Source organism: Sus scrofa, chromosome 1 (genome assembly GCF_054392235.1).
Source record: "Sus scrofa isolate SSC_HxYL_T2T_F1_AM1 chromosome 1, Sscrofa_HxYL_maternal_Yorkshire_Landrace_v2.0, whole genome shotgun sequence".
Classification (NCBI taxonomy): domain Eukaryota; kingdom Metazoa; phylum Chordata; class Mammalia; order Artiodactyla; family Suidae; genus Sus; species Sus scrofa.
The window spans coordinates 227,621,825-227,633,674 of NC_139383.1; the positions used below are offsets into that span (position 1 = coordinate 227,621,825).

Below are 11,850 nucleotides of genomic sequence, written 5' to 3' on the forward strand. Positions count from 1 at the left end.
AAATACCTTCAAAACAGTTTTGAAAAGACTTTCCCAAACTGCTTGTCTTAAAGAAAATGCATTTAAAATGACTACTCCGACCATCTCAACCTATAGCTCTATATAGGTATCATGCGAAGTTACACAATGCCCAGTATTTGACGAATGATGACTAGGCCTTCCTCCAATTATGAGTGACATGGTCATATATTTTTGGGGGAGGATGTTAAGAGTACTTACTAGTTTATTTCAAAAGTACCATAACTTCCATTAAGGCCTCAGGCTTACTGGAGTAGATTTTGATAGATTTTGAACACAAACAACTCAGGTTTATAGATATGTGGTCCTGTTTGCATTTAAAATTGTATATGAACTTTAAGATTCATGTAATGAGCCCACTGTCCTCCAAACCCTACTGAACTGTTTAAAAATTTAAACAGTGATACAAATACAAACTTTAGATCACAAAATACCACAAGGATGGACTATCATAAGTCTATTATAAAGACAGAAATTTCTGCACACGAACATGTGTTATCAAGCTATTCTTCCTGGGATTGTGAAATTCCATTGCTTCTTCCTTATCTTCTGTTTGTGTCTAATGGTAGGGTAGGATGGGAGCAGTATTCCCTAGAGGTAATAATAAATAGACTGTGCAGGTAACGATTTCAAATTAAAACATTCAGATAGCTGGTAACAAGTTACAGATCCTCTAAGGAAGTTAAAAGAAAATAAGAAATTGGTATAAAATCAGAGTCTGATGACCTACCACTATAAGAAGATCTTCCAATTCAGGGCTCTTCTAAAACTTAAAAGGCAACCCTGGAGATCCATGTGTTTTCTTAATCCTTGTGTGGATCTCTAGAGAGCAGAGGTTCCCTCTAAGCTTAAGAATCCAGTTCTCTGCAATAATGAATAAGAAAATCCATTTAAACTTTAAACATTGTACAAATCTAAAGCAATATTTGGAAATTTTAATACTTTCCATAGGACTTGGCTTAAATATCAGTTTTCTTTCTTTTGTGAACAATTTTCCATCCACTCATCACAATACTATAGATGGATATGCAAGGCACCACAGAAATCAATCTAATTACAGTCTTTTAAAGCTCAGAAGAAGATATACAAATAAATGTGGAGGTAGTTTTGTTTTGAGCCACACAGGAAGTCTGATGTGGAGGTAGTTTTGAAAAATAATAGGTTACACAACAAGTGTTAATCAAGATAATCTCTAGCTGATGAGCTAACAAGTCAGCTTTATTTTTATTTTACCTATATTTTCTATAATGACCATGCCATACCTTTAAATAAGAAAATGACATTAAAAATTTAAATATTTAAATAAGTATAAAAACAGTTGTGGAGAAGAAAAGGAAGAAGAAGAGGTAAATTCAAATTTTAAAACAAGCAAGTAGAAAAATACTGGGAAGACAGACGGAAATGGGAAATGGAGAGGAGAGGTGTAGAGCGTGAACAAGATCTGAGAGAGAAAATTCTTTGGAAGCTGCTGAGGAAAGTGTTGGATCTGGGACCATAGACTCAAGAGCTGAGTGATAGCTCAAGGGCTCTAAAAGCTACTTGGAGCCAGGGAGGGAGAGTATTGTACAGCTCAGGATAGGCATATGTGAAGGCTACAGGCAATGGCAGCTGCTGTCAATAAAGAAAAGCTGAAACCAGAGCAAGAGAGGCCACATCCAAGACATTGAGCCTGTTTTTATTCTACCTGCTAGGAGTCTGGCTGCTGCTGAGAAAACTCTCTAGAGAAAGCATGACCCAGTGGGTGAGTGATGAAAAGGTAAAGTTATGTGACACTGAATTCCGAGGAACCATGATGGTTAAGTGGGAGGCATGACAGAAGAGAATCTCCAATAACCAGCAAGAGCAGCTGCTAGGATCTGGAACCCCTAGAGGTGAAGTCCTTGCTCGTCTACACCTCCTTTTGGCTGCCCTTGGGCTACCAACCAATAAGAATGGCAATCTGCCCATCCTGGCTCAAGACCTCATTGGCTGCTGGTGTTCAGCCACACCCTGCTGGTGCAGATGGAAGTAATCCATCAAATAACCTAAGCGAGAGTTAAAAAGGTACCACCAGGCCAGCACTGCGGCAGTCATAGGGTGAGTCCAGAGAGGGACTGAGTGGAAGCAGCAGAAGTTCCTTTTTTTTTTTTTTTCATTTTTTTATTACTCAAATGTATTTATCACATCTGTAGTTGTATAATGATCATAACAATCTGATTTCACAGGATTTCCATCCCACAGCCCAAGCACATCCCCCCACCCCCCAAACTGTCTCCTCTGGAGACCATAAGGTTTTCAATGTCTGTGAGTCAGCATCTGTTCTGCAAAGAAGTTCCGTCTGTCCTTTTTTCAGATTCCACATGTCAGTGAAAGCATTTGATGTTGGTGTCTCATTGTATGGCTGACTTCACTTAGCATGATAGTTTCTAGGTCCATCCATGTTGCTAAAAATGCCAGTATTTCATTCTTTTTGATGGCTGAGTAATATTCCATTGTGTATATGTACCACCTCTTCTGGATCCACTCCTCTGTCGATGGACATTTAGGTTGTTTCCATGTCTTGGCTATTGTAAATAGTGCTGCAATGAACACTGGAATACATATGTCTTTGCGAGTCGTGGTTTTCTCTGGATAGATGCCCAGGAGTGGGATTGCTGCATCAAATGGTAGTTCTATGTTTAGTTTTCTGAGGCATCTCCATACTGTTGTCCATAGTGGTTGCACAAATTTACAATCCCACCAACAGTGTACTAGGGTTCCTTTTTCTCTACACCCTCTCCAGCACTTACTGTTTGTCGACTTTTGGATGATGGCCATTCTGGCTGGTGTAAGGTGGTACCTCATCGTGGTTTTGATTTGCATTTCTCTAATAATGAGTGACGCTGAACATATTTTCATGTGTTTCTCAGCCATCTGTATGTCTTCTTTGGAGAACTGTCTGTTTAGATCTTCTGCCTATTTTTTGATGGGGTTGTTTGTTTTTTTGGTATGGAGCTGCAGAAGGTGTTTATAAATTTTGGAGATTAATTTCTTGTCAGTCGATTCATTTGCAAAGATTTTCTCCCATTCTGTGGGTTGTCTTTTTGTGTTGTTTAGGGTCTCCTTTGCTGTGCAGAAACTTTGAAGTTTGAGTAGGTCCCATTTGTTTATTTTTCTTTTTATTGTCAATACCCTGAGAGGTGGATCTGAGAAGATGTTGCTGTCATTTATGTCAGAGAGTGTTTGGCCTATGTTTTCCTCTAGGAGTTTGATAGTGTCTGGTCTTCTATCTAGGTCTTGAATCCATTTTGAGTTTATTTTTGTGTATGGTGTTAGGGAGTGTTCTCATTTCATTCTTTTCCATGTGGCTGTCCAGTTTTCCCAGCACCACTTATTGAAGGGGCTGTCCTTTCTCCATTGTATAGTCTTGCTTCCTTTGTCATAGATTAGTTGGCTGTAGGTGTGTGGGTTGAATTCTGGGCTTTCTATCCTGTTCCACTGATCTATATGTCCATCTTTGTGCTAGTACCATGCAGTTTTGACGACTGTTGCTTTGTAGTATAGTCTGAAGTCCAGGAGCCTGATTCCTCCAGCTCCATTTTTCTTTTTCAGGAGGTATCTGGCTATTCTGGGTCTTTTGTATTTCCAAACAAACTTTACAATATTTTGTTCAAGTTCTGTGAAAAATGTCCTTGGTAATTTGATAGGAATTACATTGAATCTGTAGATCACCTTGGGTAGTATAGTCATTTTGATAATATTGACTCTTCCAATCCACGAGCAGGGTATATCTTTCCATCTATTTGTGTCATATTTCACTTCTTTCATCAGTGTCTTACAGTTTTCAGAGTACAGGTCTTTTGTTTCTTTAGGTAGGTTTACTCCTAGGTATTTTATTCTTTTGGATGCGATGGTAAACGGGATTGCTTCCCTAATTTCTGTTTCTGCTTTTTCATTGTTGGTATATAGAAATGCTATCGATTTCTGTGTATTGATTTTGTATCCTGCAACTTTGCCAAATTCGTGGATAAGCTCTAACAGTTTTTTGGTAGAGTATTTAGGATTCTCTAGGTATAGTATCATGTCATCTGCAAATAGTGATAGTTTTACTTCTTCCTTTCCAATTTGGATTCCTTTTATTTCTTTTACTTTTCTGATTGCTGTGGCTAGGACTTCCAGAACTATGTTGAAGAGTAGTGGTGAGAGCAGACATCCTTGTCTTGTTCCTGATCTCAGTGGGAATTCTTTCAGCTTTTCATCATTGAGAATGATGTTTGCTGTGGGTTTGTCGTATATGGCCTTTATCATGTTGAGGTAGGTTCCCTCTATGCCCACTTTCTGAAGGGTTTTTATCACAAATGGGTGTTGGATTTTGTCAAAGGCTTTTTCCGCGTCTATTGAGAGGATCATATGGTTTTTATTCTTCAGTTTGTTAATGTGGGGTATCACACTGATGGATTTGCAGATATTGAAGAACCCTTGCATCCCTGGGATAAATCCCACTTGATCATGATGTACAATCCTTTTAATGTATTGTTGGATGCGGTTTGCTAGTATTTTGTTGAGGATTTTTGCATCGATGTTCATCAGTGATATTGACCTGTAGTTTTCTTTTTTTGTGGAGTCTGTCTGGTTTTGGTACCAGGGTGACAGCGGCCTCATAGAATGAGTTTGGGAGTATCCCTTATTCTGCAATTTTTTGAAATAGTTTCAGAAGGAGAGGTGTTAGCTCTTCTCTAAATGTTTGATAGAATTCGCCTGTGAAGCCATCTAGTCCTGGACGTTTGTTTGTTGGAAGTTTTTTAATCAGTTTCAATTTTAGTTCTTGTGATGGGTCCATTCATCTTTTCTATTTCATCTTGGTTTAGTCTTGGAAGATTGTACTTTTCTAAGAATTTGTCCATTTCTTCTAGGTTTTCCATTTTATTGGCATATAGTTGCATATAGTAGTCTCTTATGATCCTTTGTATTTCTGTGGTGTCTGTTGTTACTTCTCCTTTTTCATTTCTAATTTTATTGATTTGAGTCCTCTCTCTTTTTTGCTTGATAAGTCTGGCTAGGGGTTTATCAATTTTGTTGATCTTTTCAAAGAACCAGCTTTTCATTTCATTGATCTTTTCTATGGTTTTCTTTGTTTCTATTTCATTGATTTCTGCTCTGATCTTTATGATTTCTTTCCTTCTACTAACTTTAGGTCTTTGTTTCTATTTCATTGATTTCTGCTCTGATCTTTATGATTTCTTTCCTTCTACTAACTTTAGGTCTTGTCTGTTCTTCTCTCTCAAGCTGCTTTAGATGTAAAGTTAGCTTGTTTATTTGGGCTTTTTCTTGTTTCCTGAGGTGGGCTTGTATTGCTAGAAACTTTCCTCTTAGAACGGCTTTTGCTGCATCCCATAGGTTTTGGAGTGTCGTATCTTCGTTGTCATTTGCGGCTAGGTATTTTTTAATTTCCTCTTTGATTTCTTCAGTGATCCATTGGTTGTTTAGCAGCATGTTGTTGAGTCTCCACGTGTTTATGTTTTTTGCAGTTTTTTTCTTGCTGTTGATTTCTAGTCATATAGCATTGTGGTCAGAAAAGATGCTTGATATGATTTCAATTTTCTTAAAGTTACTGAGGTTGGATTTGTAGCCCAGGATATGGTCAATCTTAGAGAATGTTCCATGTGCACTTGAGAAGAATGTGTATTCTGTTGCTTTTGGATGGAATGTCCTATAAATATCTAGTAAGTCCATCTGGTTTAATGCTTCATTCAGGGCCTGTGTTTCTTATTGATTTTCTGTCTGGTTGATCTGTCCATTGCTGTAAGTGGGGTGTTAAAGTCCCCCACTACGATTGTGTTATTGTCGATTTCTCCTTTTAAGATTGTTAGCAGTTGCCTCATATATTGTGGTGAACCTGTGTTGGGTGCATAGATATTTAAAATTGTTATAACATCTTCTTGGATTGATCCTTTGATCATTATGTGATGTCCTTCTTTGTCCCTGAAAATATTCTTCATTTTAAAGTCTATTTTGTCTGATATGAGTATTGCTACTCCAGCTTTCTTTTGATCCCCATTTGCATGAAATATTTTCTTCCATCCTCTCATTAGAAGTTCTTAATGTAGTACTTCAAACTGCCTAGCTCAAATAAACTAAGTTTAGATATTAGGACACTTGCTGATTCTGTTTCATGTTTAATTACATTGAGGCAACAGTTACCTTTTTGGTCTATGCAAAATTTTATAACTTTCCTGATTCTGCTTGACATTAATGTTTTCCTACACCTCCCTCCCCTCTTTTTTAATTCAACAGAAATCTTGTCATCCTTCATCAATAAACACGCAAAAATCTTAAATATAATGTCAGAAAACATTCCTCTAATTTGCCACAGGAGCTGAAAACAACACTGTCTGAAAGGTAGAAATTTTTGAGGGAGCTACTACTTTTCCAACAAAATGAAAAGGAAGCTATTAATATAAAATGTTGTAAAAAAAGTTTGTAACAAAAAAGTTTTCTTAAAATATGCACAATATAGAGTAATTGTTGATTTCTCACCTATCTTCTTGTATATTATCAATGATGCATTTATCAATGTCCAAATCAGTCACACTGATTATTAAAATATGAGAAATTATTATTAGTGTTTACATTTTCAAGTGTTCTGTAACAATGTTGTCTTTCCACATCATGCTTTCTCTCAAAAATTAATCCCTTTTCTGATAAAGAAGTCTTTGGGTTTTTTTAATTAATAGTATCATTGCTTCAATTGCTTTTGAATCTTATTACTTTTATAATGATTTTTAAAGCTTTATTATTTAACTGATAAAACTCATTTTATACATACTTAACACCAGGTATATATAACAGTAATTTAAAAATTTAATTGATCTTAGAGTTCCTGTTGTGACTCAGCAGGTTAAGAACCTGACTAGCATCAATGAGGATGCAGGTTCTATCCCTGGCCTCACTCAGTGGGCTAAGGATCTGGCAGTGCCATGAGCTGTGGTATAGGTCACAGAAGTGGCTCAGATCTGGCGTTGCTATGGGTGTGGCATAGGCCAGCAGTTGCAACTCCAATTAGACCCCTCACCTAGGAATTTCCATATGCCACATCTTGTGGCCTTAAGAAAGCAATAATAATAATAATAGTAATAATAATAATAATAATAATAATAATAATAATAATAACTGATCCTATCAGTACAGACCAGTGAAAATTTAATGACAAACTTTGCAATTTTGTACTTGAACCATAGCATTTTTGGCTTGTTGAAATAATGTTTGAAAATAGTCAGATTCAATACCAAATATATTTGGATTTTTGTGCCCAATAAACTCACTGTTTTTCAATTACATGAAGAGTACTTTCATGCTTCTAAGAGATTCAAGGAAATATTTTTAAGTGACGTAAATGGTCATATGGGGATTTGAATAAATAAGTCAATGTTTCTTCTTAGAAAAGAATCAGATTGGTAAAGGAACACATTCAGGCTCATCATTTAAGAATTTATGGAACATTTATATAAGGAAAATAAACTGTGAAACAATATGAACATTTGTTAGAATGGTAAACTAGTACAGATCATCTTAGTATTTAGTCAATTTCTTCAACCTATATATCTACATATTTTTAGCCTGCATTCGTAGAGAAGATGTACTTATAAATAAACTAATCTCCTGCATCAAATTACATCCTAATTTTTACCTCTTCTCCTTCTTTAACTCTTTTCTTGCTTCTCACATGCAATCCTCCAGCCATATTCCATCTTCTACTAATTCCTAACGTAACTATCATAGCTTCTTTCCCCTAGAATATGTTTGCTCACTTCCTTCCATGCCTTTGCACCTGCTATTCTCTCTTCTTCCTCCAACGTCAGCTCCACTTTTCTATTACCTACCTTTCCGTTTAAGCCTGGGTAAGTTCTGTCTCCTAGAGGAAGTCTTCTAAGAGCACTGCAGCCCCTACCAGACTCCTTGTTCTATAAACTATTTTACTTAAATTTTCCACAATTCACTTCAATATTTAACCAGTGATATGTTATTCCATTATGCTTTCAATATAATTAGAATAAGAAGTCCAAGATTTTAGTGCTTACAGACATTTCACTTATTTCATTTCTATTTCCTAAACACAAGACTTTTTTTTCCCAAATGAAATTAATGGAAAATCTCTTCTTGTAGGACTGCATCATGACTATATTATCTCATACTATCCTTAATGTACTAGAAATAAAAAGATGAAAGTGATTTTAAATGCATTTTCTAATATTCTTGCCAAATTGAGTCTGATAATCTGTATACCTGACATATAAATGTTATGATATTTATAGATATATAAAATAATAAAAATTTATTTAAAGAGCATTAAACCTATTATCTAATTTGATTCACAAATTTCAACAAAAAAGAGATGGCAATAATTATAACAGCTAATACTTATTGAGTAATATGTGTCAGGCTTTGTATTTTTGCATTTATTATCTCGTGTGTTTTTAATGAATTACCTCATTTAACCCTTTAATAACTTTATCAGAAGGTAGTATTATTATCTATCTTCAACCTACACCACATGTTCCTATATTTATGATACATATAAGTAAAGTGGAGTATATGATTTCAGTAAGTTTGTAGAGGCTACCTCGTCTTGTAGTTGAAACCAGCCTCTAAGTGTCTTTACTACCAATAGAGTGAAATTTAAAAAAATTCTGAGGCAATGACCTTAGTTGATGTGCATGCACATGTATAAATTTTTTCTTCCTGTCCAAATTATTATTTCCTCTAATTTAAGGTTTTGGTCTCAAAAGATTTGTTTTGATATTATGATACCATGTACCATTACACGAAACTAAATTCTTTTTTTTGTAATTTTTTTTGACAAATTATGGTTATACAAAGTAGGTTAGGAATTTGGGCTCCAGAAGCAGACTATCTTAAATCAGGCTTCTTCCCTTTACTATCCCTCTCATTTTAGGTAAGTTTCTTAATCCAAGTCTGAGCTCCTTCATCTATAAAATGGAGATAATTATAACACTATGTGATATGATTAATACAGAATTAAATGTGGTAAAACATGTACTATCACATTAATGCCTGACATGTAGTAATCACTCAACAAATGATGTGTTGTTATCATTCTTTCAAAACATCTTTAAATACATACTACTCATATGTATTCAAGAATATAGACTTGGTGTAAACAAACACTAATTATTAACAAGACCAACATTATAGCAGGGAAGACAGACAATAAATTGGAGAGAAAGCAAAAACTAATTAAAGGAAATACTACCTATTAGCTATATTATAATCAAACAAGTATTACAGTTATTATAATTAATTGTACCCACAATATCTATAAACTAAAAATTTTAAGGATTAAACCATGGGAATTCTAGTTCCCATATCAAGATATCAATGTAAAATGCTAAAATAACTTGAAAAACAAATATTCTGATATAATTACTAACAATTCCATATTTTTCCTGCACTCATGAAGTTCTCATTTATAAAACTCAAATGTAGTTTATTGGGCAGCTCCAATTTTATGACAATGTTCTGGGAAAAAAAGTAGCTAGGACAGGATGCTAACAAGTTAGTAATTTATTCAGTAATAATAGCAACTTATTCAAAATAAGTCAGTTGACTAATAATTTGTTCAATTCAATAAATTCATTGACTCCTGATAATAATTGGTGGTATTTAAGAATATGTTCATTCATTCAACAAATGTTTATTAAGGGTCTATTTAGCAGGTGCTGTCCCAGGTATTGAATAACAAATATGAAACAACAGTAGTCCTTAATGAGCTTACAACTAGTAGAGAATATAATTAAGTGATTTTTTTTAAGTTCACTGTAGTGCAGTAATAAATAATTATGACATATGTATGAAGTAGAGTATAAAGGAACAATTAGTTCTCAGGGAGTTCATTCATTTATTCCTTCATTCATTCAACAAATATTATATGATTATTGACATTATTAACATTTCATTTATCATTTGTTGTAAATATTACTAACCATAATTATATTTACATTAAACTATTACTGAGAACTTACTATATGCCAAGCACTTTTCAAGGCAAAGATGACATCAAAGCAAACAGAATAAACAAAAATCCCTGCCTGCGTGGAGCTTACATTCTGGTAGAAGGAGACAGAATGCAGATAGAAAACAGAGAAGTAAAATATATAGTATGTCAGTCTGTAGTGAATGGTATGGAGAAATACAAAGTTGGCAAAGGGAACAGACAACACAGAGAATGGGAGTACAAATTTTCTGAGATACATTGTTTGAAAGAATGTTTTTTTACTTTAGAAAAAAATCTTCATCTCAGTATAATGAATATGTTCCTTTCTCAGAGAGTTTCCCATATAAAGTTCTGCCTAGGATGCATGGCCACTATAGTTCTATTAGTTTTTCAAGGAAGGTATGAAATTGTGCTAATCAGATTACATCAATCTTAAAAACAAAAGCAATTCTCAGTTAATTTAACAGCACTCATGGATATCACTGTGAAGTAGGGCAAAGCTGGGGGAACAGAAAATGGAGACAAAGAGGCAGAAAGCAAAAAGGAGATGGAGAAAAAAGCATTGTGAAGATGAGGGAGAACATCATTGACACAGCTGCCGGCACTTCTGAGGCTTTAGCACCTGAGGTTGACTACTCCTGAGATGGCCCCTGACTGCCCCCTTGTGGTTAGTAGGACATCGTTCAGAGACAACACTAACAACATTTCATTTACTAACGACAAAGTAACCTATGCCAATTGCGCGGCCTTTCTCCGCCCCTTCTCTGCTAATTTAGCAAAATGCTCTTATTTTTAGAAGGCAAATCCTCTACATAGCCTCATCACAACCTCAACTAAAATTGTAGCCAGGATAAACCTGAAGAGGGCTGTTCTCACGCCCTGCAGCGCAATGCTCCGTACAGGAAGAGACAAAGACCTACATCTCCAAAAGGAAGGCGTCTCTATTGATAATATAACACGAAGAAGAAACCTCTCCGATCCACCTATCCCAGCCAAACACAAACTATGCAGCCCAACCAAGGAAAAGATCCCACACTTTGGACTTCCAGCTTCCTCACTGGACTCTGGTTATTACACCCTCCCTAACTCTCCCCCCCTTTTCCAATAAAAGCAAGTTCCTCTTCCCTGTTCTCTGGATGTGCATATGGCCAGAGTTCACATATCCTGAACTGCATCCCTCTGGCTATTCCTGAATAAATTTACTTTTGCCAATAAAATAAATGGGTATTATTAAAGTTGACACTACTTATAATGGACATTCCTCTATAATCTATAGCTGAAAGAACCAGAATTACTATCCCAGGTATTCTCTTTGTTCTGGAGATTGAGACTAAGGCCCATTTCTCCCTGCAGAACTAGTAGGAATTTCCTTGCGAAGCTTTGAATCTGAATTTAAAATGCATGTTAACATTTCAACATACACGCCAACTATGTGTCAGGCTCAGAGGTAGACTGGAAAGCAAGAAAAGATGAAGGCCCTGCCTTCAAGAAACCTGGGGATTAGGGGAAGAAGTTATCAGACAAGTGTACAAATAAACGTGAGCAAACCTACCATAACAAACACTACGAAGAAAATGAAAGTTTTCTCTGAGGAAGTTACGTTCCATTAAAAACCAGGCAAGAGAGGCCGGGAAAAGCATTCCACTAGAGGGGACGCTTTATCAGTTAAATGAGCCCCCATATTTCATTAATCTCCCTAGTGTGGCAAGAAAAACGAAGCAATTATCTTAAGAGCTAACAGCCTGCTACCTGTGACCTTCTGTGAGACCCTGGAAGCGCAGGAAACACAGGCTACGCGGTACCGAGCGCCTCGCCTTGGGGTTCTCGCGAGGTCCGCACGCGAAGATCAGAAGGTCTCCAGG

The 11,850-nt window shown here is 35.8% G+C and overlaps 1 protein-coding gene across 11 annotated transcripts in view; it reads right to left on the reverse strand.

Annotated features, from left to right (window-relative positions):
• The window catches only part of CD274 (CD274 molecule), a 132,637-nt gene extending 120,801 nt beyond the window's left edge, over nt 1-11,836 (reverse strand). For 5 of the 11 annotated variants that reach the window (XM_085011669.1, XM_085011664.1, XM_085011654.1 and 2 more), the window contains exons 1-2: nt 11,738-11,836; nt 749-882 (exon numbers count right to left, since the gene is read on the reverse strand). The gene's annotated coding sequence lies outside the window, so the exon portion shown is untranslated. Of the gene's footprint in view, nt 1-748; nt 885-11,540 lie in introns of those variants that run through there. The other 6 variants (XM_085011665.1, XM_085011662.1, XM_085011637.1 and 3 more) reach the window with 3 other exon arrangements.
• Nucleotides 11,837-11,850: the final 14 nt, after the last annotated feature.